Raw genomic sequence first — 9,422 nt, 5'->3', positions numbered from 1 at the left:
GTTGGGTATAAAAATCGTAATATCAAACTGCGAATACGTTTAGAGAGCCAGAATTTGGCTCTAAAATATTGCTCAGGCCTCGAAATTGGGATATTTCGAAAACTGCAGGGGAGTTTGTGCAAAATGTGACTCACTGCAGCTTTCAGTATTTGGTATATGTTGGGTATAAAAATCGTAATATCAAACTGCAAATATGTTTAGAGAGCCAGAATTTGGCTCTAAAATATGGCTCAGGCCTCGATATTGGGATGTTTGGGATATTTTGAAAATTGCAGGGGAGTTTGTGCAAAATGTGACTAACTGCCACTTTCAGTACTTGGCATATGTTGGGTATAAAAATCGTAATATCAAACTGCGAATACGTTTAGAGAGCCAGAATTTGGCTCTAAAATATGGCTCAGGCCTCGAAATTGGGATATTTCGAAAACTGCAGGGGAGTTTGTGCAAAATGTGACTCACTGCAGCTTTCAGTACTTGGTATATGTTTAGAATAAAAATCGTAATATCAAACGGCGAATACGTTTAGAGAGCCAGAATTTGGCTCTAAAATATGGCTCAGGCCTCGATATTGGGATGTTTGGGATATTTTGAAAACTGCAGGGAGGTTTGGGACAAATGTGACGAAACGCCGCTTTCAGTACTTGGCATATGTTGGGTATATAATTTCGTAATTTCAAACTGTGTATACGTGAAGAGAGCCAGAATTTGGCTCCAAAATATGGCTCATGCCTCGAAATTGGGATGTTTTGGATATTTTGAAAACTGCAGGGGGGGTTTAGGACAAATGTGACCAAACTCCGCTTTCAGTACTTGGCATATATTGGGTATAAAAAAGTCGTAATTTCAAACTGCAAATACGTGCAGAGAGTCAGAGTTTGGCTCCAAAATATGGCTCAGGCCTCGAAATTGGGATGTTTGGGATATTTCGAAAACTGCAGGGGAGTTTGTACAAAATGTGACTCACTGCCGCTTTCAGTACTTGGCATATGTTGGGTATAAAAATCGTAATATCAAACTGCGAATACGTGCAGAGAGCCAGAATTTGGCTCCAAAATAAGGCTCAGGCCTAGACATTTTGATGTTTGGGATATTTTGAAAACTGCTGGGAGGTTTGGGACAAATGTAACCAAACGCCGCTTTCAGTACTTGGCATATGTTGGGTATAAAAAAGTCGTAATTTCAAACTGCGAATACGTGCAGAGAGCCAGAATTTGGCTCTAAAATATGGCTCAGGCCTCGAAATTGGGATGTTTGGGATATTTTGAAAACTGCAGGGGGGGGGTTTGGGAAAAATGTTACCAAACGCCGTGTTAAGTACATGGCATATGTTGGGTATAAAAAAGTCGTAATTTCAAACTGCGAATACGTGCAGAGATCCAGACGTTGACTCCAAATATAGCTCAGGCCTCGATATTGGGATGTTTGGGATATTTTGAAAACTGCAGGGAGGTTTGGGACAAATGTGACAAAACACCGCTTTCAGTACTTCGCATTTGTTGGGTATAAAAAAGTCGTAATTTCAAACTGCGAATACGTGCAGAGAGCCAGAATTTGGCTCAAAAATATGACTCAGGCCTCGAAATTGGGATGTTTGAGATATTTTGAAAACTGCAGGGAGGTTTGGGACACTTGTGACTCACAACCGCTTTCAGTACTTGGCATATATTGGGTAAAAAAAATCGTAATTTCAAACTGCGAATACGTGCAGAGCGCCAGAATTTGGCTCCAAAATGTGAATCAGGCCTTAAAATTGGGATGTATGGGATATTTGGAAAACTGCAGGGGGGAGTGGGCCAAATGTGACCAAACGCCGCTTTCAGGACTTGGCATATGTTGGGTATGAAAAAGACGCAATTTCAAACTGCGAATACGTGCATAGAGCCAGAATTTGGCTCCAAAATATGGCTCAGGCCTCGAAATTGGGATGTTTAGGATATTTTGAAAACTGCAGGGAGGTTTGGGACAAATGTGACGAAACGCCACTTTCAGTACTTGGCATATGTTGGGTATATAAATTCGTAATTTCAAACTGCGAATACGTGCAGAGAGCCAGAATATGGCTCCAAAATATGGTTCAGGCCTCGAAATTGGGATGTTTGGGATATTTTGAAAACTGCAGAGGGGGGGGGGGGTTTGGGACAAATGTCACCAAACGCCGCTTTCAGTACTTGGCATATGTTGGGTATAAAAAAGTAGTAATTTCAAACTGTGAATACGTGCAGAGAGCCAGAATTTGGCTCCAAAATGTGGCTCAGGCCTCGAAATTGGGATGTTTGGGATATTTTGAAAACTGCAGGGGGGTTTGCGACAAATGTCACCAAACGCCGCTTTCAGTACTTGGCATATGTTGGGTATAAAAAAGACGTAATTTCAAACTGTGAATACGTGCAGAGAGCCAGAATTTGGCTCCGAAATATGGCTCAGGCCTCGAAATTGGGATGTTTGGGATATTTTGAAAACTGCAGGGGGGGTTTGGGACAAATGTCACCAAACGCCGCTTTCAGTACTTGGCATATGTTGGGTATAAAAAAGTAGTAATTTCAAACTGCGAATACGTGCAGAGAGCCAGAATTTGGCTCCAAAATGTGGCTCAGGCCTCGAAATTGGGATGTTTGGGATATTTTGAAAACTGCAGGGGGGGGTTTGGGACAAATGTCACCAAACGCCGCTTTCAGTACTTGGCATATGTTGGGTATAAAAAAGACGTAATTTCAAACTGTGAATACGTGCAGAGAGCCAGAATTTGGCTCCAAAATATAGCTCAGGCCTCAAAATTGGGATATTTGGGATATTTCGAAAACTGCAGGGGAGTTTGTGCGAAATGTGATTCACTGCCGCTTTCAGGACTTGGCATATGTTGGGTATAAAATGTAATTTCAAACCGCGAATACGTGCATAGAGCCAAAATTTGCCTCTAAAATATGGCTCAGGCCTCAAAATTGGGATGTTTGGGATATTTTGAAAACTGCAGGGGAGTTTGCGCAAAATGTGACTCACTGCCACTTTCAGTACTTGGCATATGTTGGGTATAAAAAGTCGTAATATCAAAATATGATTACGTGCAGAGACCCTGAATTTGGCTCCAAAATATGGCTCAGGCCTCGAAATTGGGATATTTGGGATATTTCGATAACTGCAGGGGAGTTTGTGCAAAATGTGACTCACTGCCGCTTTCAGGACTTGGCATATGTTGGGTATAAAAAGTCGTAATTTCAATCTGCGAATACGTGCATAGAGCCAGAATTTGGCTCCAAAATATGGCTCAGGCCTCGAAATTGGGATGTTTAGGATATTTTGAAAACTGAAGGGGAGATTTGGACAAATGTGACCAAACGCCGCTTTCTGTACTTGGCATATGTTGAGAATAAAATTCGCAATTTCAAACTGCGAATACGTGCAGAGACCCAGAATTGGCTCCAAATTATGGCTCAGGCCTTGAAATTGGGATATTTGGGATATTTTTGAAAACTGCAGTGGAGTTTGTGCCAAATGTGACTCAATGCCGATTTCAGGACTTGGCATATGTTGGGTATAAAAAGTCGTAATTTCAATCTGTGAATACGTGCATAGGGTCAGAATTTGGCTCCAAAATATGCTTCAGTCCTGGAAATTGGGATGTTTGGGATATTTTGAAAACTGCAGGGGGGTTTGGGACAAATATGACCAAACGCCGCTTTCAAAACTTGACAAATGTTGGGTATAAAAAGTCGTAATTTCAAAGTGCGAATACGTGCAGAGAGCCAAAATTTGGTTCCAAAATATGGCTCAGGCCTCGAAATTGGGATGTTTGGGATATTTTGAAAACTGCAGGGGAGTTTGTGCAAAATGTGACTAACTGCCACTTTCAGTACTTGGCATATGTTGGGTATAAAAATCGTAATATCAAACTGCGAATACGTTTAGAGAGCCAGAATTTGGCTCTAAAATATTGCTCAGGCTTCGAAATTGGGATATTTCGAAAACTGCAGGGGAGTTTGTGCAAAATGTGACTCACTGCAGCTTTCAGTACTTGGTATATGTTGGGTATAAAAATCGTAATATCAAACTGCAAATATGTTTAGAGAGCCAGAATTTGGCTCTAAAATATGGCTCAGGCCTCGATATTGGGATGTTTGGGATATTTTGAAAATTGCAGGGGAGTTTGTGCAAAATGTGACTAACTGCCACTTTCAGTACTTGGCATATGTTGGGTATAAAAAGTCGTAATATCAAAATATGAATACGGGCAGAGAGCCAGACGTTGGCTCCAAAATATGGCTCAGGCCTCGATATTATGATGTTTGGGATATTTTAAAAACTACAGGGAGGTTTGGGACAAATGTGACCAGCGCCGCTTTCAGTACTTGGCATATGTTGGATATAAAAAATTCGCAATTTCATACTGCGAATACGTGCAGAGAGCCAGAATTTGGCTCCAAAACATGGCTAAGGCCTGGAAGTTGGGATATTTGGGATATTTTGACTACTACAAGGGAGTTTGTGCAAAATGTGACTCACTGCTGCTTTCAGGACTTGGCATATGTTGGGTATAAAAAGTCGTAATTTCAAACTGCAAATAAGTGCATGGAGCCAGAATTTGGCTCCAAAATATGTGTCAGGCCTCGAAATTGGGATGTTTGGGATATTTTGAAAACTGCAAGGAGGTTTCGGACAAATGTGACCAAACGCCGCTTTCAGTACTTGGCATATGTTGGGTATAAAAAATCGTAATTTCAAACTGCGAATACGTGCAGAGAGCCAGAATTTGGCTCCAAAATATGGCTCAGGCCTCGAAATTGGAATGTTTGGGATATTTTGAAAACTGCAGGGAGGTTTGGGACAAATGTGACGAAACGCCGCTTTCAGTACTTGGCATATGTTGGGTATATAAATTCGTAATTTCAAACTGCGAATACGTGCAGAGAGCGAGAATTTGGCTCCAAAATATGTCTCAGGCCTCGAAATTGGGATGTTTGGGATATTTTGAAAACTGCAAGGAGGTTTCGGACAAATGTGACCAAACGCCGCTTTCAGTACTTGGCATATGTTGGGTATAAAAAATCGTAATTTCAAACTGCGAATACGTGCAGAGAGCCAGAATTTGGCACCAAAATATGGCTCAGGCCTCGAAATTGGGATGTTTAGGATATTTTGAAAACTGCAGGGGAGATTAGGACAAATGTGACCAAACGCCGCTTTCTGTACTTGGCATATGTTGAGTATAAAATTCGCAATTTCAAACTGCGAATACGTGCAGAGACCCAGAATTTGGCTCCAAATTATGGCTCAGGCCTTGAAATTGGGATATTTGGGGTATTTTTGAAAACTGCAGGGGAGTTTGTGCCAAATGTGACTCAATGCCGCTCACAGGACTTGGCATATGTTGGGTATAAAAAGTCGTAATTTCAAACTGCGAATACGTGCATAGAGCCAGAATTTGGATCCAAAATATGCCTCAGTCCTGGAAATTGGGATGTTTGGGATGATTTGAAAACTGTAGGGGGGTTTGGGACTAATATGACCAAACGCCGCTTTCAAAACTTGGCAAATGTTGGGTATAAAAAGTCGCAATTTCAAAGTGCGAATACGTGCAGAGAGCCAGAATTTGGCTCCAAAATATGGCTCAGGCCTCGAAATTGGGATGTTTGGGATATTTTGAAAACTGCAGGGAGGTTTCGGACAAATGTGACCAAACGCCGCTTTCAGTACTTGGCATATGTTGGGTATAAAAAATCGTAATTTCAAACTGCGAATACGTGCAGAGAGCCAGAATTTGGCTCCAAAATATGGTTCATGCCTCGAAATTGGGATGTTTTGGATATTTTGAAAACTGCAGGGGGGGTTTAGGACAAATGTGACCAAACTCCGATTTCAGTACTTGGCATATATTGGGTATAAAAAAGTCGTAATTTCAAACGGCGAATACGTGCAGAGAGCCAGAATTTGGCTCCAAAATATGGCTCAGGCCTCGAAATTGGGATGTTTGGGATATTTTGAAAACTGCAGGGGGGTTTGGGACAAATGTGACGAAACGCCGCTTTCAGTACTTGGCATATGTTGGGTATATAAATTCGTAATTTCAAACTGCGAATACGTGCAGAGAGCCAGAATTTGGCTCCAAAATATGTCTCAGGCCTCGAAATTGGGATGTTTGGGATATTTTGAAAACTGCAGGGAGGTTTCGGACAAATGTGACCAAACGCCGCTTTCTGTACTTGGCATATGTTGAGTATAAAATTCGCAATTTCAAACTGCGAATACGTGCAGAGACCCAGAATTTGGCTCCAAATTATGGCTCAGGCCTTGAAATTGGGATATTTGGGATATTTTTGAAAACTGCAGGGGAGTTTGTGCCAAATGTGACTCAATGCCGCTCTCAGGACATGGCATATGTTGGGTATAAAAAGTCGTAATTTCAAACTGCGAATACGTGCATAGAACCAGAATTTGGATCCAAAATATGCCTCAGTCTTGGAAATTGGGATGTTTGGGATATTTTGAAAACTGCATTGGGGTTTGGGACAAATATGACCAAACGCCGCTTTCAAAACTTGGCAAATGTTGGGTATAAAAAGTCGTAATTTCAAACTGCAAATACGTGCAGAGAGTCAGAGTTTGGCTCCAAAATATGGCTCAGGCCTCGACATTTTGATGTTTGGGATATTTTGAAAACTGCTGGGAGGTTTGGGACAAATGTAACCAAACGCCGTTTTCAGTACTTGGCATATGTTGGGTATAAAAAAGTCGTAATTTCAAACTGCGAATACGTGCAGAGAGCCAGAATTTGGCTCTAAAATATGGCTCAGGCCTGGAAATTGGGATGTTTGGGATATTTTGAAAACTGCAGGGGGGGTTTGGGAAAAATGTTACCAAATGCCGCATTAAGTACTTGGCATATGTTGGGTATAAAAAAGTCGTAATTTCAAACTGCGAATACGTGACTGAGAGCCAGAATTTGGCTCCAAAATATGGCTCAGGCCTCGAAATTAGGATATTTGGGATATTTCGAAAACTGCAGGGGAGTGTGTGCGAAATATGACACACTGCCTCTTTCAAGACTTGGCATATGTTGGGTATAAATATCGTAATTTCAAACCGCGAATACGTGCAGAGAGCCAATATTTGGTTCCAAAATATGGCTCAGGCCTCGAAATTGGGATGTTTGGGATATTTCGAAAACTGCAGGGGAGTTTGTGCAAAATGTGACTCACTGCCACTTTCAGTACTTGGCATATGTTGGGTATAAAAAGTCGTAATATCAAACTGTGAATACGTGCAGAGATCCAGACGTTGACTCAAAAATATGGATCAGGACTCGATATTGGGATGTTTGGGATATTTTGAAAACTGCAGGGAGGTTTGAGACAAATGTGACAAAACGCCGCTTTCAGTACTTCGCATATGTTGGGTATAAAAAAGTCGTAATTTCAAACTGGGAATACGTGCCGAGAGCCAGAATTTGGCTCAAAAATATGACTCAGGCCTCGAAATTGGGATGTTTGGGATATTTTGAAAACTGCAGGGAGGTTTGGGACAAATGTGATGAAACGCCGCTTTCAGTACTTAGCATATGTTGGGTATATAAATTCGTAATTTCAAACTGCGAATACGTGCAGAGAGCCAGAATATGGCTCCAAAATATGGCTCAGGCCTCGAAATTGGGATGTTTGGGATATTTTGAAAACTGCCAGGGGGGGTTTGGAACAAATGTCACCAAACGCCGCTTTCAGTACTTGGCATATGTTGGGTATAAAAAAGTTGTAATTTCAAACTGCGAATAAGTGCAGAGAGCCAGAATTTGGCTCCAAAATGTGGCTCAGGCCTCGAAATTGGGATGTTTGGGATATTTTGAAAACTGCAGGGGGGTTTGCGACAAATGTCACCAAACGCCGCTTTCAGTACTTGGCATATGTTGGGTATAAAAAAGACGTAATTTCAAACTGTGAATACGTGCAGAGAGCCAGAATTTGGCTCCAAAACAAAACAAAGCTCAGACCTCAAAATTGGGATATTTGGGATATTTCGAAAACTGCAGGGGAGTTTGTGCGAAATGTGATTCACTGCCGCTTTCAGGACTTGGCATATGTTGGGTATAAAATGTAATTTAAAACCGCGAATACGTGCATAGAGCCAAAATTTGCCTCCAAAATATGGCTCAGGCCTCAAAATTGGGATGTTTGGGATATTTTGAAAACTGCAGGGGAGTTTGCGCAAAATGTGACTCACTGCCACTTTCAGTACTTGGCATATGTTGGGTATAAAAATTCGTAATATCAAAATATGATTACATGCAGAGACCCAGAATTTGGCTCCAAAATATGGCTCAGGCCTCGAAATTGGGATATTTGGGATATTTCGATAACTGCAGGGGAGTTTGTGCAAAATGTGACTCACTGCTGCTTTCAGGACTTGGCATATGTTGGGTATAAAAAGTCGTAATTTCAATCTGCGAATACGTGCATAGAGCCAGAATTTGGCTCCAAAATATGGCTCAGGCCTCGAAATTGGGATGTTTAGGATATTTTGAAAACTGCAGGGGAGATTACCCAGCAAACACAAATCATCTACACAACGTTCGCCTATCTCTTGCCATAGGTGTGGGAATGATTTGCATTGAGAATGGTGCAGGAGAGCCTTTGAGAAACTTTTACTCAAAAAATCCAAACAGAAAGGTTTAATTATAAATTGTTTTTCTACAATTATTTTCTTCCAAATGTAAAACAAATAGTTTTTACATGTTTAAATATAAAATTTATGGTGTTTTTTTGTAAAATTCATTAATAAATTGTGAATGATATATATTGGCTGAGTGAAACCTTTATAATCCATTTAGTTATAATTTGAACAGAAAAAAGTATTTTTTCCGAATTTTCTAAAAATTGCTCTTTTTAACACAATTTGACTCCTTATACATTCCACTAAACACTATATCATGTTTAAATATATAATTTATGTATTATTCTCTAAAATAATTTATATAAATTATATAAGTTGCTGGAAAGTGGTGTTAAGGATTTTGAAAACATTTTGTTGTGTTAATATGTTCTTATTAACTATGTCTCAAGTTCACAGTTTATCAAACAAGAATATTAACATTCGTCAACTCTTAAAATCTTATATGTTATCTTGCTGGTGCAAAAAAGGGTGAATCTTTAGGAACAGCTATAGTATCTATATATCACAAATGGTGTTTTCCCTAACTCAAACAATGTAGGGTTTATTATTCTACACATATTTCTAATGACTCTTAGATGTTTACATTCTCTGAAGTATAATTGTGAAGGCTGTGTCCATCACTCTCAACACAGATTCTTAAACTCGTCTCTGCAGGTTCAACTATATAATTAGTTTCCATTTTGAATTTCCATGGACATTTGTATCCAAAATGAAACCAATGTGGTTTCCTTCAGCGCCTTCAGCCAGCACATTTGCTCATTCATTTC

The sequence above is a fragment of the Procambarus clarkii genome, unplaced genomic scaffold, assembly GCF_040958095.1.
Source record: "Procambarus clarkii isolate CNS0578487 unplaced genomic scaffold, FALCON_Pclarkii_2.0 HiC_scaffold_96, whole genome shotgun sequence".
NCBI lineage: Eukaryota > Metazoa > Arthropoda > Malacostraca > Decapoda > Cambaridae > Procambarus > Procambarus clarkii.
This window is presented reverse-complemented; position numbering follows the sequence as displayed.